Source organism: Eublepharis macularius, chromosome 6 (genome assembly GCF_028583425.1).
Source record: "Eublepharis macularius isolate TG4126 chromosome 6, MPM_Emac_v1.0, whole genome shotgun sequence".
NCBI classification, from domain to species: Eukaryota; Metazoa; Chordata; class Lepidosauria; order Squamata; family Eublepharidae; genus Eublepharis; species Eublepharis macularius.
In genome coordinates, this window is record NC_072795.1 from 21532431 (window position 1) to 21559357 (window position 26927).

Sequence of the window (26927 nt, forward strand, 5' to 3'; positions counted from 1 at the left end):
CAGGTAGTCTAAAACTTATGCTGCTGCCAACCTTACCCTTAATGAGAGTTTGTGGCAAACCAGGTGTTGAAACTAGATCTGAAAAGTTTTAGAGCAAGTTAGCATTCATTGTTGCCTCCAAGTTTAGGCTAGTGAGAGAAGGGAATTTGCACTGGAATAGGGAGGAACTGGAAGTCTATCCCACAATTTTCAAGGGCCTGCTTTTGATGTCAAAGTTTAGTGCTTGAAATGTATCATTTCTGAGAAAATGGAAATTACAGATTTCTTTATGAAGATGGGACCAAGAAAAAGAAAAAAAATGTAAATACTGCTGTTACTTTTGTGGATTCTGAAGCAGAAGGCAAAGGAGCAAGATACTCTTCATTATTTGACTCCATTCAGGAATTATTAATAAAAGAACTAAAGAAACTGGAGGATAAAATCACTGAAGTCAAGTTCAGAGAAAAAAATGAAGAAAGGAATGTGTTTAATAAAGCTGATTTAATTGATAGAGAATTAGAAGAATGTATTCAGAATATTAGTTTTAGAGGGAAAGCATTTACAGTTAGAACAGAGAGTAAAACAATTAGAAAATTGTTCAAATATGACCCTGAAGCACTTTCAGTGCTTCAGAATCTCCTCCACTTTTGGAACCTCTTATTGAATCAATAAAGCAAATGAAACCTAAAATATTTGTGTATAAATATTGATGTTGGTTAATAAATACGATATGCAGAGTCTCAGAGATGTATCAAAATCAAAAAGAGTCCAGTAGCACCTTTAAGACTAACCAACTTTATTGTAGCATAAGCTTTCGAGAATCACAGTTCTCTTCGTCAGATGCATGGAGGGCAAGAAGAAACTGGTCAGATATATAGGTGGAGAGGGGAGGGAGGAGTAGATGCAAACAGTAGCTTCTGATATGGAGATCAGTTTGCTTCTGTTAAGGAAGTCAGTTACTTATGATAATGAGATAACCATTCATAGTCTCTATTCAATCCCAGCCTGATTGAGTCAAATTTACATATGAATTCCAATTCAGCAACAGGACATGACTTTAAGCCTTATAGCGGCTGCTTCAATGAATCTTAAGCTAGTAAAAGATTAAGTACAGTGTCAGATTTGGCATTGTAATTTACAAGATCTGTCTCTTAAGCATATGCTTTGGACATGTTCAGTTATTTGGTCCTTTGGGAGGAAGTCATTACTCATATTGATTTTGTCCTAGATTACCAATTTATTTTTTAGCATGTTTATGTATGTACTTTTAAATTACTTGCCTGTGTCATGGAACCTAACCAGCGGTCAATGGAAATAGACCCTCCATGCCCTTATTGCTAAAAGACTTATATTATAGCATTAGAAAGACAAAAGCTGATATTCCATAACTCACTGATTTGAAGATCTTATAAACTTATCAGTGTTTGAATATATCACATATAGACAACAACTGCATATTGATTTATATTTAGATATTTGGAGACATTTTATAGACGCGTATGTATAAATTTACTAGCATTGTTTCACTATTTTCATTTGCTTTTTTCTTCCTTTTTTGCCTTCCACAAACAAACAAACAAAATCTTAATTAAAAAAAAGAAAAGAAAAATGCAACTAATAAATCAGAAGGTTGGTCTATAGAGCTAGAATGGTTGAAGGCTTGGTTTGACAAAGTACAGAATGAAGGTAGGAAACATAATCTGAAGTGTAGAGGGATCCCAGAAACTACAGAATGAAAGGATCTACTTGCCTTCTTGGAGGATATTTTGAGTATACCTGCATATCTAAGCTGCACAAACAATATGCAGTATTGAGCTAAGAGATTAGAAAAAAGCTACCTTCATTTCTTTATGAATTGAATATGCCATTTTAAAATCTATATGGGGAGGGGAAAACTACTGGACATTCAAATTTTGTATGACCTCCATCCAGATACTCTGAAAGGAGACAACTTGCATTTCTAACACAGAAACCTAGGAATTTGGGTGTTAGATATTCCTGGCCAGGGCTTTTTTTCTGGGGAAAGAGGTGGGGGAACTCTTACCCAGGGCAACTCCTGGGAGGAAGTGGTGCCCCTGTCACTACATGCACATGTGCACAGAGTGCGTGCTCATGGAAGTGCACGATGATGACACTTCTGGGAAGTGACATCATCACGCAGGCCGTGGCCATCCCGGGAACGCTCCTGTGCTTCATGAGGAGCCTGATCCGGCCTGGATCTGGCCAAATTCGGCCCAGATCGGGCCTGAATTGGCCTGGAACACTGCCCCGCCCAACAGTGGCCCGATTTGAGCCGTTTGTCAGGGTTGAAGTGTATGTATGTAACCGAAGAGACTCCATATTAATTCTTTCAGTATTCTAAGTGCTTTGTTCCTAGGTGCCAAGATTCCCAGCGGTGCCCAGCAGCTATCTCACGGAAGAGGATTGTTTTGGCTATCGCTTCTCCAGCCTTGGGAAACTTTCGCTTTCTCAGCTTCAAAGGGATTGTTTTGAGAACTATGGGGGGAGGTTGGGCCTGCTGGGTTCTGATACTTTGTAACTCATGCTTTGCCTGTCATTCGTAACAATACACGTGTACCAGCCTGGATATTGTATCCAGGCCCGTGGACTATAATGAATTCTTTCTTCAGTAAACTTTTGAAAACAACGGGCTTTTGTCTGATTGCAGAAGGTAGTCTGGAGTAAGGACATTATCTAGCCACAGTTCTGACACCGTTTTGGGCCCAAATCGACCTGGAACGGGCTGCTGCCACATGGGAGAGCACTCCCCTGCCTGGCAGCAGTCCAATCCTGACTATTTTGGGCCCGATCCTGGCCATTTGGGGCTCAAATTGGGCCAAAACAGGCCCAAAAATGGCCAGAATCGGCCTGGAACAGACTGCTGCCACATGGGAGAGCACTCCTCTGCCCGGCAGCAGCCTGAGTCCAGCTATTTCGGGCCTGATTCTGGCTATTTAGGGACAAAATTGGGCCAAAATGGGCCCAAAATGGCCCGGCTTGGGCCCAAATCTGCCTGGAATGGGCTGCTGCCGCACGGGAGAGGACTCCTCCACCTGGCAGTGGCCCAATCATGGCCATTCAGGGCCCAAATTTGGCCAAAATGGGCCTGAAATGGTCAGGATCGGCCTGGAACAGGCTGCTGCCACATGGGAGAGCACTCCTCTGCCTGACAACTAGAAATCACTTATTCAGCTTCTTATATTGCTAAAAAAAAAGTGGTGCAGCCATCATTATATGCAATTGTGAGATAACTGTTCTTGATATAGAACATGACCAAGAGGCTTGATATTTATGATTAAAGGGCTTTATAGATAAAGAAATATATGCTTTTGTTTTCCTCTATGATCTACATCAATCTTGTGCTAAATTGTACAAGACTTTGATGGAAAAAATGAAAAATTTTGCAGATGATCATGTTACATGAAGAGGGGATTTCAATGGAGAAATGTGCCCCACCTGGACAGTACTATTATAGCACATTCCTATGCAGTTATTTCAATCTAAACCCATTGAAGTTAATACAGGAGTAACTCTGCACAGGACTGAACAGTTAATGATCTAAATCTAAATCCGTTCCCAAAACTTTTCCGAGGTCCCTGTCTGAGCATGAATTTTATATACATGGAGAATTGTTCACCTCAAGAATTATGCCTTTTACTCCCCACTGCACAGATACTACTCTAGAACAGATTTATTCTCTGTCTCTCCATCTATTGTTATAAGTATACTTATTTGGCACTTGCTTTAATGGCCTGTTGCTTTTATATTGATAACTTATTTTAATACTGCCTCAAGCATGACTGACGAGAGGGCACAGAAATCTCCTAAAGAAACAACCAAAAAACCACCAAGATTTCCCCCCTAGGCCTAAACTGAGCTGTCTTGTACCCACACACTCCCTTGCTAGACAGATGCTTTTAAGGGGGAGAAGAAGGGGGGGGTTACATGCATTGCGGGTGGCCCAAAGGAGGGATGCAAACTAGATTCCAAAGGAATGAATTCACACAAGATAAGACATAGTTTGAAGTACTGCTTACACTTTGTTGTAACAGTCACATGACTGACTTTTGAACAGGACCATGGCAAGAGGCCAGACTGGACAATTATTGTGAGTGTACTTGCAAATCAACAGTTTTTGGCTTGCAGCCAAACTGCCTCTTGTAAGGATCAGAGGCATGGGTGAAAAGAAAAAATGCATTTGGAGGCATATCTTTTAAACCATAAATCAGAATTGCTTTAAATTTCTGGGGGGAGGAGATACTCCCTGAATTTTTAAAAAAAAATCAGAGGCAACTTTTACACTTATCAAAAGGCCGAGTGTTCGTGAGATTATCAATTATTCATGCCCCTTCTTCATCCTTCTTGTACAGAGGAGTGACTCATTCAGAGACACAATAGGGAACCTCCTGCAAAGATGCATAAAGCTGGAATATATCTGTACCACAGGCAACGAAATGACCCAGCAGTAAAAGAGTGGCACACAATTATCCACTCCCAGAAGAGGCCAACGGAAGGAACTATTGACTTCATGGCCAAGCAGGAATAAGAATGCAAGTCTTAATCTTTGCGCATTGAGAGGGCCTTGAAGGCCATTGGTGCCTGCAGTTAAAGAATGGCCTTTGTGAAAAACAAAACATCTGGGGGGGGGAACCCCACAATGATTAACTAGGCACACACTCCTAAAAGGAAGACACAGATTAATATTTGGTGTGAGCAAAATCCTTATCATCAGAGCTCTGCTAGGAACAAGTGACTTAAGGGGGCTGTTATAACTCTACTAAAATGACAAAGGCATGAGGCAAAAATATCTCCATCCCATCATTCTTGGCACTTGGGTGCTTGCCTTTTTTCTAGATTGCTAGAATGCAAAAGGAGAGAGTCACTGTCCTTGCTCAGGTGTATATTAGAGAGAGAAAGACTGGCTGAAAGATGATTGATCATGGTTACGACTTTGGGTTCAGAGACTTTACTAAAATGGTCGGTCAACTGCAATTTTCTTTGGAAGTAAAGAAAAACAAGGTGTCTGTTCAGCAAATAGCAAAGACTCCAAGCAGTTTTTGGAGCATGAACATAAAACTCATCTGTCAGATCCTATCTACGTGCACATTAGAGGCAAACCAAAAGCCGTCTTGAGCAGCTACAATGGAAAGGGAGAGGCAGCAAAGAAATTTTCTAAATAAATAGAGGCCACCAGTTCTACATGCTTCCAGGTCTGAGATTACTTTGTAGTCAATAAAGACATAAAATTTCTGGAAATCTTGAAGACTTGGAGGGGAAAGTGTTCCCACTTCCCCATTTTTCTAATCCGGAAAAAACAGAAATTTGGCAGGAAATTGCCGTACTTGCTTTCCTATCAAACCTAAACTTCTTTTACTGATTTACCAACATAAAATACATCATTTCTAAATCTGTTGGCATACATAAATGTACTATTTCAGCCTATTTTCAGAATTTAGACGTTTCAATATCTTCAAGAAACATGCAAGTTTACCCAATACTGGAAAAAGAACTGCATACTGCTGCACCTTATGCTATCATAGCATAAGAATCTAATTTTTTTACCATCTGAGAGGAAAGAAAATTAAAATGCAATGGTAGAAAAATTCTGTGGTAAATAAAAAGTGTATTATTTGGGCAGATACTCTCTTATTCTCACAATAGATAGAATTACCTGTGTGTAGGGACACGGAGCTAAACTTTATATCACTGAAAACACTGAAGTCTAACTCAGCTAGAGACTAATACACATTTTGAGCCATTAAAATCTGATCTTTAAAAGTATTTCACTAGTTCCAAAGGAGAAAGGCCATCTCCTCCTATACTATCTAGCCACCAGTTATGATCAGCCTCTCAAGCCCTGTTCTCTGTGCTTCATGTTCAGAGGTACGGCATATGGTGACTAGAGAGAGACAGGACATTTTCCGTACTGGCAGCTCATCTTTGGAATGCCCGCTCCCTTGAGACTTGCCTGACACCTACCTTACTTTTCTTTAGGTGCTAGGCTAAAAAACATCTTTTTAACCCAGGCTTTTAATCAGAGGTTTTATCTCATCAGTTGTTTAAAGTCAGATTCTATGGATAGTTTTTATGCTGCGTATGTCTAATGGCTTGTTTCTTAATTTCTTTTTTAAAATACTGTCTTTAATTGCAAGCCACCTTGAGCAGGACTCTGAAGAGCTGGCAGAGAAATGTTCTAAACAAGAAAATAAACTGAGCAACTCCAGTGCTCATAAAACAATACTGGATCCCAGGAAAAAAATCCAACTCAAAACGTGGGGCACTCAAATTCCTGGCTGCTGGTTTTCCATCCTAGCTCAGCCTCAGAATTGGGCAATGCACAATTCTTTGCATCTGTGTATAACTAAGTGAATTAATGTTTGCTAATGAGTTATAGCCACAAAAATCATTCTGCAAAAGTAGTTGCAGCCATACTGAAAGACAATTCACCTAACCACGGTTGCTTATGGCTGGCTGCTTTGCTGCCTGTGTTGAACCAAGGTCAAAGCTAAGAAGACACCAGTATTCAACCCTACATGAGGAAGGGTTACAGCGGCTCACAAAACTATAACTGTCGTAGGGTAAACCATTCAGACGACCACTGGCATGTTTCAACCTAGACAGGGAAATAGAGAACCTAACCGCAAACAGATGGTCACATAAAACAGCCCCTGAACATATTCAGTAAAAGTTTCCCTAATCTCAGGACTGATTCTAAAGGGTAGAAAGGAATAGCGAGCACATGGACAACATATTTCCTTTTCTCCCAGTTTTCAGTCACTGAACTCCCATAGCATAGACAGAAATGTTAGAAGACCAGCAGGTGGTTTGGGTTTAAGAAGCTTCAAGCATTCAGTCCCCTGTCCTCCAACCCAGCAGCAAACAGAAGCCACTGCTGTGCTAGCCAGGCCGGGCCAACCCCTCAGTCAACTGTCTCTGCTTGACCAAGAGAAAGGCTGGGCGAATTCATCCATCTGCAAGGAAGCGCAATGTACACATCTTTTTCCCCCCCAAGTGACCTCCTCCGCAAGTCTGAGCTGGCTGGCACTGACCTCCCCAGCCACATGATCTTGGGTGCCATTTTAGGACTACAAAATCCCATCACAGGAACACACCAGGGTAACATAGTGTGAGGACCTAGAACTCCCCTAGCCTCCTAGTGCCTTTGTGGAGAACATAACTGGAAGCAAATTCCATCTTTGTCCTAGTAAGGAAAGCACCCCCTGTGGGATAATTGACAGGCATTGCCTGTCCTATCCCTGTGGGGCTGGAGCATCCGGCCCCACACATGCCGCCCATGCAGGAGATACCTCCAGCCGCCCAGCAGCGCAGGAGACAGGACAGAAGTCAGGACAGAGCTACAGGCCTGGCAGTTGGGGAGGGTTGGTGGCGGTGGCTGTTAGATAAGCAGCAAACCCAGCTGACCTCTCAGGAGCCTGCAGGAGCACCGTGAGAGGGCTGGTGCTGGGCGAGATGCCTCCAGGGCCATGGAGCCAGAAGACCTTCTGGGAGCAGTGCAGCATGCCCTGAGTAGGGCACAACCAGACTGGGGGCCCTGAGGAAATGTTCTGCTGTGGCAATGAGGCTCCTACCAGGATGGGGGGGGGGGGAAGCAGACAGCCCGCCCAGCAACTTCCCTAGGCCAATTAGAATGCCCCTTAAGTGCAGCCAGGTGGGAGGGGAGCCAGGGACCCAATTAGAAGTCCTATTGGCCAGGAACCCTGGCAGTCACAGCAGAGGGAAGGAGGAGAACCCAGGATGTCCTGACCCTTTAAAGAGAATGCCCAGCCAGAGCCAAGGGGGATGGGTCAGACTGCTCTCACAGGCTGCGAGGGAGATGCTAGGAATGGGAAAGAGAGGGGATAGGGCATAACCTAACCCCTCTCCTCACCCATATTCTGAGGTTCAACCGGAGTGTGTTGCCAAAAGGGAATGCTGGAGAACACCACAGCCACAAGGGGTGGGGAGTCTGACATCCTCGCAGCACATTTCCAAAGAAGGGGGTTTCCCCTCTTCCCCTTCTCCCCCCACCTTTCCCCTTCTCATGCCTTTCAGTTGGGGGATAAGTCTAGATTGTTTGGTACTGTTTATAGTTTAAATAAAGAAAATTCTACTAGACTGTTGATCCTCCACTGGTGAGAGGAGAAAGTTGGAGTTTGGGGTCCAGATCATGTGAGAACTGAAAAGACCTGAAGTAATGGCTTTTGGTCCCCCCTTGTTTTGGTCCTCTTGGAGATGCTTCAAGAACTAGACAATGTAATCTATTTTGTAAATTTGCTGCTCTCAGTTTTTCAGTGTTTTTGAGTATTGGCTTATTACTGTTAATTTAACTACAACTGCTGTTACATACTACCTCTGTGGATTTTGTGATGGATTTTAATTGTTGTAAGCTGTGATCTTGGCGGAGGAAAAGGATATGAATATACCACAATCAAATAATAAATGATGCAGTGCAACAAAGGCTGAAATGCAGGTGCATAAAAACATCTGTGTCCTTTTATCTGATGTGGGCAATTGAGGATTGTGAAGGAACAGCAACACACAGGGAACTGGATGAAGTTGGACGAGACTGATGGATTTTCCATGGAAAAATCACCACTTGGGGCCAGGAAAACCAAACTGAGAATGGAATTCCGCCTGTGGTTTCACACATGCCTACTACACATTCAGTGCTCTCATTCTGAGCCATGAAAAAAGTGAATCCAGGCCATGTAATTTGAGTTCACAGAGCACCACGCTGGCTCAGTAACAGAGACTCCCCTAGTATTCACGTATAATAGAAATATAGAAATATATTTATAGAAATTTATCGCGTCAGTTGCAATGATCTGATATTTTTTGAAGCAAAGCTAAACAGATCATAAATTGCTTGATTTGGTTCTGCTTCTACAGACACAGAAAGTATTGGATCCCTTCCCCCTCGCCTTGCAATGCTATGGCAAAATTCTTTAAAGTTATTACGTCACCTTAACTGCCAGAAGCTAAACCTGAAACATTCTAGACCTTAAATCTTTACCATGTGGACTGGATTTTCTCTCCTTAGAGGACTTTGTAGCAAGGGCTTTGTTCACCTTCGGTAATGAGATAAAGTCTAAAAGCATAGTGAAAGTTTCATTTAAGTGTGTTGTAGCGTACAAAGCCGGACTAGGATCTATGGATGCCAGTTCGAATCCCCACTCTGCCATGGGAGCTTGCTGGGTGATCTTAGGCCAGTCTCACGCTCTCAGCCTAACCTACCTCACCAAGTGGTTGCTGCGAAGGTATAATAGAGAAGTGGAGAAGGCTGTAAGCTACACTGCATCCCCATTGGGGAGAAAAATTAAATATAAATGAAGTAAATAAAATTTCCCTCTCTGTGTTGTTTTTTAAACAAAGTAACTTTGAACGGTAATTCACTCTCAACAATAACTGGTACACTCCACTCCAATTGCACAATATGTATTGTATGATACAGGAAGTGTAAAATAAATATGGTGGCTATTTTAGAGGTTAAAGGGGAGGGGGATGCAGAAGGTCAGACATATTATCCAGCAGGGGGTTAATACATATAATGGCTTTATATACATAGAAATGCATATCAGACCTACGTGCTTCAGACGGAGCACGTACTGTGGTGCAGCCGGTAGATATGCAACCAGAAGATCAGTAGTTTGGTAGTACAGAAAGAAAACCCAGTTACCTCAGTCAGCAACAAACTGCTGATCTGAGAGAATGCAACAGCACAGGATTAGCCCTTCCAATGTAACCTGATTCCAGGAAGATACAGGTATCTTTGGCAACCTCACCCCTTCAACTGCTAGCCAGGGCCATGCACATTGAGTGGATCATCAAATGGCAAGCTGACATTATTTTCTCTCTCTCTAATTGTTTGAAGTCCAGGGATTGGGAGATACGCTATAGTGGTATGAAATATCCTCTAAGTAGCAGCTCCCTACATAAAAAAATTAGCAAAACTTTTCTTCCAACACTGGATTCCACCTCAACAAATCCCTTACTTTGTATTCCAGTGATATACTATACCTAAAGCATGGAATGGCACACTGCCATGTACACAAATACTTGTAACCAAAAGTGTGCATGTGTACACAGACAGACAGACAGACAGACAGACAGACAGACAGACAGACAGACAGACAGACAGATAGCCAATATCTGCTGAGAAAGCTATATCCACCAGAGGTCAGCTGAGAGCTAGTAGTGAATCGGAAGAGGTGAAGCAGTAAAACCTTGGTAGCCTACTTTCTGTATTATGTTACATCATGCCTTAAACAGGTTTTTTCTTCACAAGTTTGCACTGTTTCCAATTCTATCATCACATTGTATTGTTATTGGATATCTCACACTGATCAAATTCTTTTCTAATGCTCTTATGGCATTGTCTTCCATCTTTGTAACTAAGCCACTTTCTGCATTGTGGTAGGTCATGTCTTAGACAGTTTTCTGCTTGATTGTTTGCTTACTGGATGCTTATGCAGCCTAATTGGATTATTTTCTGTATTTTGTAATCTGCTTTCAGCCTTAGTGCTACAAATTAAGTTAAAAACAAATAAATAAACGAGCTTTAAAGTCATGCAGCAAAGACTCTGTAAATGACATGCCCCCTTCAGACACATCCATGAACCTCATCTTCATACCCCAGAGCCAAACTACACCAACACAGGAGACTTGTGATGGGATTGTCTCATTTTAACATACAAAAAGTTTAACTGTCCTTAGAACAACAGGTTCTCTCCCACACAGCATCATCTGTATGACCTAGTTTGCCCCGGTGCAGCTGTAGGGACCTATCAAGATACTTTGGATGCAAGACAATACAAGTATCCATTGATGTATGAGGGCCTGACATATCTCAGCATTTATTGCCCCAAGACAAAATAAAGTTAATAGAGTTGATAGGATTCGTTTCTGGGAATAAGACTAAGAAAATCAAAGAATAAGGGGAGATCAAGGATGCCAGGATCTGTGGTGGTTGACTTTTGTTTGAAAGCTGAGCTCTGGAATGTGCACTTTTTTTTCACTGAATCAGTGAACAGACCCAAACAACAACGAATACTCTAGTAACACCTCCTCATTAAACCCCTACAGCCAGCTTCTAATTTTTAAACATTGTTGTCGTTGGGTTTGTGCTGCACCAACTTCTGTGGTTGGTAACAAATTCCATCATACAGGTCTACATTGCCAACCAGGCACACTAATAAAGATGACTTCGTGCAAAAATTAGGACTGCAGCATTTAGATGGTTAAAATGTTATATTAATTATGAGTCTGCTTACAGACAAAAAAGGCAACACCTATCAGGCAGCATTTTTTTAAAATCAATGTTTTAAGGCAGCATCCCAGAACCAACCTTGTCCTCCTTCTCTGTCTCTTGTAGAATGGCACCCACTGTGCAAACAAATATATATCTGAACAGCAAGATTTTAGTCAAGTAGCACTTTAAAGACCAATCAGATTTCCAAGGAATCCTGTTGGACTTTCAGATGCTACTGGACTCAAATTTTGCTCTTCAACTACAGACCAACATGGCTGCCCACCTGAACCCAAACAAAACCAAATGTTTTTTCCTAAGCTATTGTTTGTTCATATGCAATGAATACATTCAATTGCAATTCACGAACTGTTTTTTCAGCCAGATGTGGTGCATTCCATCATCATTTCTCCATATGTCAGGGAATGAAGCCCTATTGATCTCTGGAGGCCACATAGAGTTGCCAACTGCCTAGGAGAAAAAGACCTTTTTGTTGTCCACACATACAAGGCATTGCTTGATATTAAAACCGAGACATATGATGTCAAAATTTCACTGAAGGACAATTAGGATTGCCCTTACCCTCCCAGCAGGAAGTGTTAGAAGAAGGGATTCACGATGTCTCTTGCTCAGGCCTTCAGGACGGCCAGCAAAGAAAAAGGAAGGCAACAACCACAGAGTCAATTAGACAGATAGGCTGCTATCAGTCTCTTTCCTGCCAGGGAAACTTCCTTCCTTCCCTTCTCTCCTCCTCCTCCTCTCTCTCTTCTTCCCTGCATGCACCAGGAGAGGCAACATGGTGTCTCCTCCTGAGAGAGTGTCATGATCTGGCTGGGCCAGGAAGGCGTAGCAAGGCATCAGAAGCCTGTTAGCAGTGGGAGTAGGCCTGCCTACAATTCCCAGGAGCCCCTGGGCCGTTTTGGCACCCTTTTTGGCCAATCAGAACACAGGGGGCTGGTGCTATATAAGTCTGGGAGGGGAAAGGCCTGGGTTCTTTTACCCAGGGAGCAGACTAGAGGAGGTTTCTGCTAGGGAGAGAGGCCCTCATCCAGGTAGGGTGAGAAAACAGGCCTGGCAGACAGAGGGACAGGGAGTTCAGTCGCGCTAGGGCCTTTTGTTTATTTTGCTTTCACCCATCTATTGTTGCTAAGGCACCTTGCTGCTTTCTTTGTTTGTTTGATATTAACTGACCTCCTTGTAAATAAATCCTTTTGTTTCTTGTTACTCTGCTGGGTCCTCACACCTGTTTATTGGCCAAGCTACGGAGGTCAGAAGGGTTGGGAGGGTACTCTGGGCCTTCCCAAGGGACCCTAAATCCCAGAGTGGTGGCAGTGTAAACTGGCTCACCCCACCTGAGGCATGACAGAGAGAAATAAAGCAGATGGCATACTTATAATCGAATGCCATCCTAGCCAGTTAGATCAGTTACCAGTTCTTTCTCTCCACTAAACTAACGTAAATATATTTCTTTAGTCAAATATATAGTTGTTGGTTCTCTAACTTGGATGAGAGCTTTCTGTGGGGTTAACTAACCCCTTTAGGAAGGGGAGGACCTGCCACTCACTTTTTCGATGTCTCCCAGGAGGGGTGTGATGACATCACTTCCAAGAAGTGACATAACTTCACGGGGGCCCTTTGGGGGGCCCAAATTGACCCACTGCGAAGCACAAGAGCATTCTCATCCCCTATGCAAATGACATCACTCCTAGGAGTGATGTCGCACCTTCCTGGGAGAGTACCCGGGAGGCCTATTCTCCTGCCTCCCCCCGGGGGGAGTGACATCATCACGCCATCCTGAGAGTGCTCCTGTACTTTGCAGCAGGCCAGTTTGGGCCCCAAACAGGCTGCAGCCCATTTGAGGCCCAAATCAGCCCACTGCAAAGCACACATTCTCCTGCACAAAGACATCACTAGGAAGTGACATCATTGTGCAGGCATAGGAGTGCGAAGAAGGTGAGTACCAGTTATCCGCCCTCCCGCTAGGAGGGTAAGGGAACCTGGTAACCCTGGCAGAAGCTCAAGTGTATTGTTCCCTACCAACAGGACAGGAATTCACTTGCTTACTCGCTGCTGACCTTCTGTTGTGTAGAGCCAAAGTGTGGTACTGCTGCAGTTACCCACTTCACAAGGGTCAGGTGGAACAAGGAGCTCATAGGATTCTTCCTGGCCCTATGGTTGTGGCATGGCTCCTCATTCTGACTAACCTGTTGCTAAGGCACAGAATGAACTCAGCCTGCTTGACTGCCCAATTGCATTCCAGCTCTGTTTTGTGATATGGAGCACAAGACAGCTGTACAGTATGGGGGGGTGGGGGGGAGAGTCTGAAAACAGCCAGGCACATCAAAGCGCTTGGACTCGGAGATGACTAAAGGAGCACTCTGGATTGTGACTCAAGTACACAACTGGACCCCAACACCATACAAGGATTAGTCCTCATTAAAGAAGTAGCTCGTTCCACAGCTTGGGCATCAGCTTCCCAAGACTGAAACAATAAATTAAAACTCAGCCCCATGGAGCTCATCCTTCACATTCAATCACAAATCACACAGGCTTTCCAGCACAAAAATAAATGTGATGGCCTCTTCCTGAAGAGGAAATGCTGTTATGTGACTAATGCAGTCACTGTGTTATGTAAATACAGGACGCCATGTTTCGGCTGGGAAGCAAATTAGAAAAAAAAGCCACATGTCCAATAATAATCTAAAACAGCAATCTCTGTTGTTCTCTCTCCCCAGTGAATAAGATGACAAAACCTATCAAACAAAGGCACCAGAAAGGTGACTGCGAACACATTTTACCCAGCCAGTTTTTGAGGAAGAAGCAAAAATAAAGCAAGCCCCACTAGAACCTCTCAACAATTTGTCATGTTACTTGGTTTTAAAGCTTGTTTTATGAACCAGATGGATTTTTATGAGGCCTATATGATGCCTGCATGCTGAGGCTGGATCAACAACAAATAGAAAAGGATTACCCAAAGCCCCATGGGCTGGATTGTCCTGCTACACGCTCCCTGCTTCAAGTGCCCCTTATTGTGAGGGGACAACCTTCTGAAGAGGGAAAAATTCCATCTGCTCTCAAAGTCCCTAATGGCTGAAGAACAGAGACAATACGAGGAGTCAGAACTTTGGAAAGCCATAAAAACAGACAAGTATAGTTTTTTTGTTATTTTTTTTAAATGGAAGCTAATAGAGAATACCTCTCACAAGAAGGGTCCACTGCCAGTGAAAGGAGTTGAAGAAACTTTCCCCTAAAGCCATAGACACTGGGCAGGGGGAATGCCAAGGGAATGATGGGATGTGTGGCATCCAATACTATCATTCAGCAATCGCTTTTCTAACCTGAAAAGTTCGGGATCCCTTTTTTACCAGTTTATTTACTTCATTTATACCCAATGGGGACCCAAAGGCATTTACGTAGCTCTCCTCTCCTACGTTTTTATTCTCACAACAGCCCTGTGTGGCAGGTCAGGCTGACAAGGTGTGACTGGCTCAAGGTCACTCAGCAAACTTCTGTGGCAGAGCGGGGATTCAGTGCTGGGTCTCCCAGCTCTAACTACTACACCATGTTGACTCTGCATATGGAAGAAAGAATAGAATGCTGCAGATTTTCTTGCACCTCAGTGTGAAATGTATCACACAATATAATTTATCTTTCCCAGGGACTGTTTTTGTCTTCCAGTCCTTTTCCCAAGCAAATTATCGCCTCTGTTTTGGGCTTTGATGGATGTTTCCTTACAATGTTGTTGTGCATGTCCACACTTCTCACATTTTGGAGTCCAGTCCCCTGCTCCAGTCTCTAGCAGTTAAATATGTGAGAGCCAGGGAGGTATATCTGATCTCTAGTGTGCATGCATGGAAACACTATGCAACGACCAGAGCCAGGGCCTTTTCGGTCCTGGCACCAACCTGGTGGAACTCTCTGTCTGAGGAAACGAGGGCCCGGCGGGATTTGTTATCTTTCTGCCGGGCCTATAAGACAGAAATGTTCCACCAGGCATATGGTGAAGGCTAGTTTGGGCCCCCACTGGCCGCACTAAAGATCTGTCCACCACCCTACATATGAGCCTGGGCTTGAAAACCAGTATTTTATCGTCGCCATCTGAAGAGAAGCTGTATTGTATTTATTGCGTAAAGCTGTTTTAATGTTATTTGTATAATATTTTATCTGTTTTTAATTCTTATTTATGTAAATTGAAATGTTGTACTCCACCCTGAGCCCGCCTGGCTGGGAGGGCGGACTAAAAATCTAATATAATAAATAAATAAATAACGATCAGGCACTATGCAGTGATCAAGCTGCCATTTCACACTTTTTACAGCTTCTAAGATATACTTTGAACTGCAGGTAATCGAATGCAGGACAATTGGGTTTCTCTAGAATGCATTCAGCTAAAAGAACTTTCAAGCTATTGTGAAGTGAATGAATGCAGCAGGCAGCAGAGCCTCCAGCAATTTGTAATGATACTGTCATGACTCCCGTTCTGGCTCTGGTCTCCAGAAACACGGCCTGGGAGACAGCAAGAAACTCAGGGAAACCCCAGTATGGTTGTAGACTCTCTTCCAGAGGATGCCCTGGAGCAGCCTGCAGTTGAGTCTCCTTCACTGGACCTTTCCTCTGTCCCCCCAGATCCTCGGGCAGCTAAGCACCAGCCCAGGACCTGGCCCATGAGCCACCAGGATCCACCTTCACTCAGTAAGAGCAGCAGAGGCAGCGGGGTGATGCTGAGGGAGCTGAGAGGTGTCGCAGTACCAGGTAAGCAGGCTGTGAACCAGACTAGACCTAGTCCTCTGCAGGATCCTGGCCCAACTAGGACTTCCCCAGGAGAGTTCCAGAAACTGCTGCCAGAACAGCAAGGGATGCTTTCCCTTGGTCTATTTAAGTTAAGGGCAAGGAAAGGAGTGCTGTTAGATCAACTGGTTCATAAGGGCACAACTCTTGTGTGCCAGTCTCAGCCTGTGCTTTCATAGCCAGCCAACTGGTAGTCTGTATAGGATGTTCTGGCTCTCGAGGAAACCAGCGGACCAGGACCTGAGGTCAGAACAGGCACTGGAGGAGATACTTTGGGCAATGGTCTTTGGTACAGGACAGGGTTGCCAGGTCTCCCAGGCTCACTGGTGGGAGTGGGCACCATTACTTAAAGTTCCTTCTTTCCTTCACATGGGGCCAGTCCTTTATGAATCATCCTATTTGGGGCCAAAATCAGTCCCATGCAAAGCATGGGAGCACTCCTGTGGCCCACACGACAGCATCACTTCCGGAAGTGACGTGATTGCACCTACCAGAAGGGCATGCACTGTGCTTTTGCTTGGGGTACCTGCCAGCAGCGGCGTAGCATGTCTCTAGAGGGTCCAGGGCGAGGAAAGACCTTGCGCGCATGCAAAGCTCCTGGGCCCTCACGATGACATCACTTCCAGTGACGTCATCACACAGGACACGGCCGCCCCATCCACTGCATCCGCCTGTGCCCTTTGGGAGGCCGCTTGCGGCTGCTGGGGCTGCCGGCTCACTAGGCGCTTGCTGGGCGGCGAAAGTCACCTCCCCAAGGGCGCGGCAGTGCAGGTGGCTGCGGCGGAGTGGAGACGAGACTGCCCCATGCACCACCTGTGCACAGATGGGGAGGCCATCCGTGCTGCCCATGTGCTGATGGGGCGGCTGGCTCGCTGGGTGACACCAGCAGTCTTCCAAAATCAGTACTGACGGACTAGTCATCTCTCCTTGCAGAATCAACCCACAGGAGACTTATCAGGAGCGTTGTACAGGCTTGCAGTTCACACTGGATCTTAGCAAAGCCCAACAGGCCTGGTAGGATCCCCATGTGATATACAGTGTGCCCCCTCGCAAGCATGTGATTCTGTTGTGAACAAGTCTACACAGGAGAAGTTCTCTGAAGGCATGAGGGAAACTGTGCTGGGCCCAAGTCTACAAAGAACTGAACAACTCTCTGGGAGAAGCTTCAGCTACCATGTGTCTCTGCTCTTCATGAAGTAGAACAAACATAACATTCCTCTGCCCTCCCAAAAATCCTTTATGGAATAGGGGAAAGGATTAAATGTACGTACAGAGGAAAAAAATGTATCACAACCTTCAGGTTCCCACAAGGAACTATTTTCATGGTTGCTCGAACAGCAGCTGCCTTATGCAAATGGTTTGAATTGCAAGCTTTAAAGCTAATTAAAATATCTCCACTGTAAACATGGCTCCCACCCATCCTCTTTTCTTTCCACAACAGAAAAGAAAGCTGTCCAGCTAGACAGACACTTAGCGGCTGGCTAGAGAAAGTATTTACTATCTCAACAGCCCCTCCATTCCACAGAGGTGACCTCAGAGCAAGGGCCTTGCAAACTGTATGCCTTAAAAACAGCTCCACGCTTGCAGATGTGCCAGCCACAACATAATCTGCTTTCTCAGAATTTCTTCCAGATTCCTAGAGGCCTTGACAATCTCAAATACTGGCAGAAACATTTATTGGTCATGCAGATTCCAGATTCCAACTTCTCCACTGGGCTGGTGTGTCCCTTTCCCTTTTAAATTCCTAAGCTATACCATGTAATTGCAATTTTAAAATCCTTCTAAAACATCAAGGCAAAATATATTTGCCACACTTCTGCTGCACTCTTCCCTCAGACATTGATTCCAAAGAGAACTAAGGATGAAAGAAACCTCTACAGACAATGCTGTTCAATACAAATGTTTCGAGACTGACTGTCTGAGGATACAGGTGTGAGCAAAGAAACTGTCCATTATGAACCTCTGCAGGCATGAGTGAAAGGCACAGTGCAGAACGTTTCAGACGGAAATGCCCACAATAATACGCAAACACGAAGTGGAGGTGACATGGTGCAGTCACGGAGCACCTGCTTTGTAAGCAGAACATCCTGAGTTTATTCACTGGTTAACGGATCACAAGTAGTGGGTGTTGGGGAAGACCTGAGATCCAGGAGGCTGCCGCTAGTTAGACAGTGCTGAGTGAGATGCACCAGCGGTCTGATGTATTGCCATCTTCCAGGCATGGAGTAAGGGGTCACTGGGTGTGTGTGTGTGAGTGGGAGGTATTTGTGAATTTCTTGCATTGTGCAAGAGGTTGGACTAGATGACGCTAAAGGTCCTTTCCAACCCTCTGATTCTATCAGCCAAACTAGATGAGACACCAGACATGAAAACGGCACGTGCCAGTTTCCCACAAGTTTTGACAAGAAGTGTAGTGAGGCATCACGTCTGACTGCCACTGCCAGCCCCAGTGGAAGAAGGGTGCCCAGCACCACGCCAAAGCCTCACATCCAGGATGGTGCAGCAGAAGGTGCAGCGGCCCCCCATGGCCCCCCTCCCAGCCCGGGCTGGGAGAGCGCCCTTCTGGGAAGGCCTTGGGGCCAGGCAAAGCAGGTGCGGGACGGGCGAGGCAGCAGGCCATGCAGGACCAGGCGGGGTGGAGAACGGGGCAATGGGTCAGCCCACCAGACGTCAGCTGCAGAGGGGGGTGGGTGATGCCGGCTGGCTCCTCCTCGGCAGTGACAGCCGAATGCCACTCCTCTCCGCTGGAGAAGAAGCCCAGAGGGAACGGCTTGTGGGAAACGGGACACATGCCGTGTTCGTGTCTGGCGTCTCGTCTAGTTTGACTGTATAATTCTATGACTTCGTATAAGGCAGCTGCTTGTGCTCTCTGAGCTGTTTCTCCATCCTCTCTCCTCTGAACCTTGTGGTTTGCTCAGGAAAGGCCATAGTTCAATGCTGAAGCATCCTTTGTACATAGAAGGTTCCAGTTTTAAACTCTGGCACCAGCAGTCAAAAGATCCTGGGGCAGGGGACCTCACTCAGACTGAGACGCCATAGAGCTGCTGGTAGTCAGAGTAGTGACTATAAACACCATAATGGCTAACTTAGTGGCCCCTTACTGGCTGCAACTAGCTATGTCACAGCACAAAGCTAGTCAACATTTTTGAACATGTCCAAGTGGAAAGCAACTACACCTACGAAACTAAGCGCAGTTCCCAGTTCAAAGGCCACCTCAGCCATGAATTCATGGTGGTCTCAGTGCAAGCTGCCCTCTCAACGTCAGTTATGCTTCTCAGGGTTTTAATCCTTGTTATTTGAGTTTCAATGCAGGTCTCTGAGGAAAGGGGGTGGAGGTGGATGGAGTCTGCTATGACTGGACGGTGGCTGTACCCTGAAGGGAGTAAACTGTAGTTTTTAGTCAATGTTCATTCTAGTTGAGTCAGGAAAACTCTGTGTGAGCCTGGAACCAGCCTTTGTATTTCTCAGAAAAAGGATTCTGTCTAAGTCAGGCAAACTGTATGGACCTGGGTCAGCCTGTGTATATCTGAGAGAGAAATTATTCTATCAAGATCAGGCAAGCTGTGTGGAAAGGCCTGAATGAATCTGCATCTGTGTTGATGTGAAGAGTTTATTCTGTTAGTGAAGATCTGGGTGGAAAATTAGTCTGTGTAGGGTTGCCTGGTCCCCTTACCCTCCCAGTGGGGGCAGGGGGAACCTGGCACTCGCCTTTGCAGAGCTCTCATGTGCACAATGATATCACCTCCAGGAGGGATGTAATCACACCCAACAGTGGAAATGTGCCTGGCAGTGGGCAATTTTAACCCCTGTGAAAGGTGGGAGCATGCCTGCTGTCAGGCACAATGATGTAACTCCCGGAAATGACATCATCACGCCTCTGGGAGGCACGTCTGCTGTGTGCTGGACCCAGAGGTTTTGTACCTCCTGGGTCCATTCCCTTTTCCCTCCGCTGGCCAAGTGATTGCTGGCAGAGGGCAGAGGCTGGGAACGGGGAGTCCCCTGCCCCCACTGGGGGATTGGCAGCCCTAAAACTGAGTGACGGAGTCCGTGAATATACCTATAAAAAGATATCATTGTTTTAGAAACCAAAGCTTAGGAACTATTCAGAGACCAATCTGTTTATCAAAACTCTGCAACCATCACACTTGTGTACTTACAAATAAATTCTACTTTTGTTTAAGGAAAAAAGATACCTTTTTTGCCATATGCAAAAAAATTCTCTCAAGGAGCGCCCTTGTATAAAATGCAGAGGTGCCTTTGAACAGGAAAGAAACCGGTCTACAAGGTTTAAATGAATTCCATGGGAATCCACAATGTGGGCTAGATTTGTACTACCATCTATAGCAAGCCTTCCTATATTAGCAGTTAAACTAAGGAGGCCTAAGGCAAAAGCCTTTGGTGGCAGCAAAAACCTTTTGAGGGAGTCGGGAAGATGCAATAAATTAGTCTCACAAACACAAAAGGGAAGGTGTTCTCACGGTAAAAGCCTGGGGTAAAGGAGAGAACACTTGAAACTCTATGAGAGTGGAAATTGAGAGTGTTGGTTATGACTAGAGACCACCAGTGGTATAAGTTTAAAATAACATGAGGAGCTGAACTGAAGGTCCAAAGGTAAAGGATATCAAAAATAAACAACCCCCCCCCCTGAAAATCATTACGGCCACCTTTATGCAAAAAAACTTTATACAATTTCTTTTTTAAAAAGCATCAAATAATATTAAGGCAGACAGCAATTTGAACTGCAGCTGCTATTAAATGTTTTTTTCTCATTGCTGGCAAACTTCATGCTAATGTGGAGCTTGCAAACAAAATTGCACAGAGTTCCAGATAACGTCCTTTAGGAGGAGAGCAGTCGCTCAAAACTCAGTAATGTAAGTTACAAATCCAGGCAACCAGTAATAACATTCAAGCTTCATTTCTCCAATAGGGACATCCCAGACAAATTGTCTAAGAACTGAACCAAAACTAACAATTCACACATGCTACCTTTTAAAGTTTACAGCCATCAGTTATAAATAGTAAAGGTAAAGGCAAATGTCAACACTGTGGCTCTGTAGTACTGAAATGTTCATTTCATTAATACTGTCCCTCACCATTTAATTGGCTAACAAAATAACTGGAGCTATAAAATAAGATTTCACAAAGTGTACAAGTGTTTACCTGAACTTAACACAGTTCTCCTTTCTTACTGTTCTGAATAATAAAGCTGATCACAAATGGCTCAAAATGAAGGGTCCGACAATCTGTTTTATAGCAAAGCTGCCCCCCAAAAATTCTCTCAAGGAGCGCCCTTGTATAAAATGCAGAGGTGCCTTTGAACAGGAAAGCAACCGGTCTACAAGGTTTAAATGAATTCCATGGGAATCCACAATGTGGGCTAGATTTGAAGGAGCTATGCAGCCAAAGCTAATAGCTTAATTGGCAAGAGAACCTTCCGAAGCCATCGAGTTTAAGACCAAATAAGAAGCGGCGAGGTAAAAGCTATACATTGTTCATAAAAGAGAGCCTGAAAAGCTTTCATAGAATTCCTAAGGCTCCGGCCCTTTCCTCACTTAATCCCAAGCTGTCTTAACTGAAGCTAGCAGAGTGATTAATTTGACTTCAGCCAAAGCTAGGTTCCATGCACCACATATTACAGCAATAGGAGTACTGTGCATGTGTCAGAGCAGAGTGTAAAAGTATATTTTTTTAAAAAAAGGTAGGAGCACAAGGTTAAATCCCAAAAGGCTTTGAGCATCAGAAGCTCAAGGGGCAACAAGATTATTATATAATAATTCCAAGGAAACACACAAGCTGTTTATCAACAAGTGAACTTTATCTATCCTTAAAAATATAATGGCCATGATAGAATGCTCTTCTATGCAGTGAGTAGCAGATGGGGATGTATGACAATGTCTCCAATCTGCACTGCAAGTGGGGAATCTCTGAAGGATTTCCTTTGCATCACAAATATCATCATCATCCAACCCAGACATGCAGTTTCTTATCTTCCTTCCAGATAAGATACTCCTAGAGCTGCTGCTCTCTCGGATTTGATGGTGGATCTGGAAGTATGAACAAAGGAAACTATCTCATACCGAATCAGACAATCATCAAAACTTGGTATTGTCTCAACAATTTTTACCTATACTTCTGTAAATTTCTGCCACCTCCAGATAAGTTGGAACCTTCTGTATGTGAAGCAGGTGCTTTACCCCTGAGCCATGGCAGAATGAAATTACGATGGAGATTTTTGCTGTGGATCCAGCGGAAATCTTCACACCTACTATACTCTGGAACAGCTTGGGAGTCCATTCTTCATTGTGAGCAGTCATGCTCTGCCCGGATGGTGGCTGGCTATATCTGAATCAAGGTATGAAGTGCAGGATTTGCCACCAACCCAGGGTCTCTAAACCTAACCAGATTTTTAAGGCAAGGAACAGAAAGGAGGAGCTTGGAAAGTTTTTTGGTGGTAACTGGGAATTTAAACTGCATGTTTTAAAATCAAGGTGAAAACCCCCCTCACAAGCAGGTAATTGCCAAGGGCAATGAAAGAGGTGCTGAAAAGTCCAAATCAATCTCTTTGATGCATCCACTTGTAAGAACCACTTGGCTTTCGTTGGGTTAGGAGGGGGAAATTTTCTGCAGTTTACCCAGTACAAACAAGTACAGGCTAACAAGAGGCCTGAGTCAAATAACTGTATTTTTTTTCTAAAGGAAAGCATAGTTTATTAGACACTTCTTAAATTAATATTTCAATGCTGAACTATATTAGAGGGCAACTTTTACAGCATGAGGCTGGTTGCCAAGCAAGGGACAGTTTAAGAGCACGACCTAAAACCTCAAATTTGAATTGAACTGCAATCCTGGTAGGAGCCAATTGAGCTCCTCACGTTTTCTTTTAAAACTAATAGGTATTGTGTAAATTTTGGTTTATGGCTGAGTGCGGCTTTGAAATTACAAGCATTCCATCTGCTCACCAGCTGCGCCCTCTAATCCCCTTTAATAACTTCTGCTTGCACCATACCATGAGAATACAGGGTCCTTCAAAACTTTTTCTCTACAGCCGCTGCCGCAATGCTTCTCGCCCCGCCCCCGCCCCAACATTTCTCTTCCGCCAATGCTACATGTGTGTGAAGCCCTTCATAACCACTTCTTACTGGTTCGGCAACCAGGAACCTGGACACAGGCATCCCAGCACACAATCTAAGTTTGAAATGAATGGCTGCCGTTCACAGGGTACAGGTGCCCAGAATGACCGAAGTCACAGGAGTCAGGCTACTGTGTGTGGTGTACAGTTTTTTTAATAATTGTCTTTCTCATCTATTCTTGCTCTCTAATGAAGATCACATGTTTAAGAAGAATAGTTGCATTCTCACCATTAGTGTAAACTTTACTTATAATAAATAGTAACGAATGGTTCATGTAACAATTCATATGAAATTTATCTTCTAAGATTTAGAAATATTAAAAAATACCAAACTGTAATTCCAAGTAGGACAAAATACGAATACTTAATTTTTTTCTTGATCTTGTTTTTTTTAGTAGTTTTTAATAACATAATTGGTTATAATGAATTCCATCCAAAGAGGCCTCCTTCCCCTTTAGTCCACAGATGCTGTTTCCATGCATCTTAATGATGACTTCCATAGAGTTCCAGTTGTTCTACATCTTAATTAGATTTCATCAGTGCGGTGTGCTTCAGAAGTGATTTTTGCTTCCCCCCTCCATGAGTTGCTCTTAAGGATTGGGCCAGAACAAGGAAATAAGCAGACGATGTTCCGACCCATTTGCACAAGGACTTCTATGACTCACTCAAGGGGGGCAAATTTCTGCCAGTTCCGCCTTCTGACTGCAGCCCCTTGTGCTAAATCCCATGGGGTTACCAAGGGAATGGATTGGGGAGGGGGGGTGCAGTGGGAAGAATGAGGCAGTGTCCAGCCATTCCATGGATCTGTTCCATTCCCAATAGCATAGGATCCAACCCACAGAATCCAAAGTATTGAGAACTCTCTCAAACCTGAAAATTCTGTTTGGAGAGAAAAATATCTTACTTTAAAAAAAAAAAAGGCTTGTAGGTTCAGAGTGCAAGAACAGTCCACATTGATGGAATTCACTGCAGAAAAGACCCTGCCCTGTCTTGCAAGACACGTTAATTTCCATGTAGACAAATTAATAAACAAGGTTAATCTTAATGTATGACAGCACTAGAGGCTTGGATCCAGACTAGAATTTCCATGAACACAAGGACTTCCGCTCACAATTTCCCCTCCTACAGCTGCCTGAAATGCCCCTCCCCAAATCTTGTTCCTGGAGTACCCTTGTCCAGAAAGGATGTTATTCAAATTAATAAGACTGCAAAATTATTTACGCATCTATTTTAAAGGTCCTTTGCAGGTATTTAAAACTTTATGCAGAAAAGGCAGTTCCTAAATATCAAGACAGTGAACCATTTTCCCTGACAAGAAAGGCTAAAGTATTTGGGAGGTTTCACTTAGTAAAATAGACAGAGCCTGCGTATTCTGTTTGGGGCACAACTTGAAGTGGGATTTCTTGTTCATAACTTGTCTTCGACTTAAGGAAAAAAGGGGACGAATATGAGCAAAAGGTTTTCTCTCCAAAATCATTTTGGGTCAAAGTCTAATGGTGAAATAATTTTGGAGCAGGCATAACTGGATGCAAAAACAGTATAAAGATCACCCAGCTTCAAAAAGCATTCAAAATCTTCAAAAGAAAACCATGCAGTTGTGGGGGGGGGGTGAGAAAACATGGTGAAAATTAGTCATCCAAGTTCAATGACAATTTAGCTTTATTCCCTTGGGGCGTGTTTACCGCAGGTCAGAACATGGGTGAAACATACTATTTTTTTAAAAACATGCAGTATTGAGGGTTCAAGGCTGGCCCTCCCATTAGCTGGTTGGGGAGTGGGGGGTATCATTAAAAGGGGAGGCTAATTATTATCTGTTTTATTACTTTATTTTTGCAACCCTAGGGCAAAGGATGCCGTTTGGAATTTCTGACTCTATCTCTGTATGGAAGTTAAGCTATTTTAACAGAGATTAGTCAAAAACACTTTGGCAAGATAAATTAACAAAAACACACCCTTGGCCAAGTGTCAGCTGTCATGAAGAAGAACTTTTATAACTCCTGCCTGAAGCTGTTGTACATCTTTAAATTATTAAATACAAGTCTTCCATCTATATGCTAGGCTAGTGATTTATTTACATCAGGGACATCTATTCCCTTCTACCCACGCCCCCAGCTCTAAAATGGTCAAAATCTTCTCAGCCAGAGAATGATTTTCTCTTCTGCTATGCATCTGATCATCTATTACCTCAGCCAGTAACTTAGGTTTCCTGGAAAGCCACCTTGAGAAACTAGCAAGGACTGAGATATATCACCCTTCCAAGATGGCCAGCCAGCAAATTCTGTTGCCACAAATGTAGCTTTCCCCCGTCTCCATTGCGGCAAATTGAGGGGAAGAGGACTTCAACAGGGGATCAGATATTATCTAGGTGCCCCTGTCAGGGCTTGCCACCGCTGCTGCTGGGTGGGGCACTGGGTGGTCTGCTCCTGATGTCATAGGGGGGGCCAGGGATTCTGCAGGACCCTGCTCTGTGGAAGGAGGGGCAGTATACCTCACCCAGACTCCCTCTCAGTCCACTCGCTGGCCTGCTCAACCTGGCCTGCTTGCCTGCTTACCCTCTGCATCCTCCTTCATCTCCTCCTTCCAGGACTCTCCTCCAAGCCTCCACCCTTGCATCTTACTGCTCTCACTCCACATCATCACTCCTCACTCACACCCACCACCCCAGAGCTCTTCCCAGCCACCTTATATAGGGCTTCCTTCTACTGTCCCACCCCTCTTCCAGCCTGGTCTTGGGCTGCACCAAGCAGTTGCAGCTGGCATAGCTGATCCGGCCCCACTGACCAGCACCAGCTGTGCCTTGTTCCCTGGCTGCCCAGCCTCCCTGCCTTGGCTGATTGCTGAAGGCCTGTCCAGCTGTGGCTCCTTGGCTGGTTGCCCAGGGCTTCCTGCAGAGTGCCTCCACTAGCCCCACCTGGAGTGGCTTGGCTTTTGGCAACTCCTGGGCCAGGCTACTATTTTCTAGCTGGGGCATGGCTTTGGGTTGTTGGGGCTGCTGCTGCTTCTCCTCCTCAGGTAAGGTCTTTGGGTGGGTGACTGCTGGGCTCCCAATGCCTCTGCCCTTGCCCCCTTCCGCCTTGCTTAGCCCCCTTTCCTTCCCTAGGGGAGTGGGACTCGCTGGCCTCTATCTCCCCCTGCCTCCTGAGGCTCTGGGCCTTTGCCCCTTGCCCCTGGCACCAGCAGGTTCTGGCTCCATTTGCCCGTGGGAGGGGTTGACCTGCTGTCCCCCGGCTGCCCCCTCTGCCTGCCAGTCAGACCGGTTGACCTGCTGCCTGCTGGCTGCCCCCTCTGTTTGCCCGTCAGCCCGGTTGACCTGCTGTTCCCTCCTACCAAGTCTGGGGGCTGGGACCCAGACCCCGGACAGCCCCCAGTTGCTGATGACCAATGTATGATCTTCCATTTTGACATACTAAACATGAAAATACATAGTCAGCTAGACAGCTTTGAAAACACCAAATTCTCCCCCCTCCCTACAAACGATCAATAACAGAAAGAAAAGAACACTTGCCTACTATCTTGTCATTTGCCCACAGTTAAGGTTTCTTCAAAAGCCCTCCTCCCCAAAGCCTGTAACTCCAAACAGTGCAACAGGTAGAGCTGCCAACTAACGCTGGCACCTTGGCATTGCACTTCAGTTCTGGCACAAAACTAGAAGTGACATCATTGCATCAGGGTCACGCTCTAGGAGTCACCCAAAACTTTATAGTTAAACCATAAAGTTTTATGTGAATTCTAGAGCGTCTCCTCAATGCAATAACATCACTTCAAGTTGCATGCATTGACGCAACG

General features: G+C 44.6%; 1 protein-coding gene across 4 annotated transcripts in view; it reads right to left on the reverse strand.

Annotated features, from left to right (window-relative positions):
- Positions 1–26927, reverse strand: part of FNDC3B (fibronectin type III domain containing 3B) — a 360494-nt gene that overhangs the window by 103970 nt on the left and 229597 nt on the right. The window lies entirely within an intron of this gene.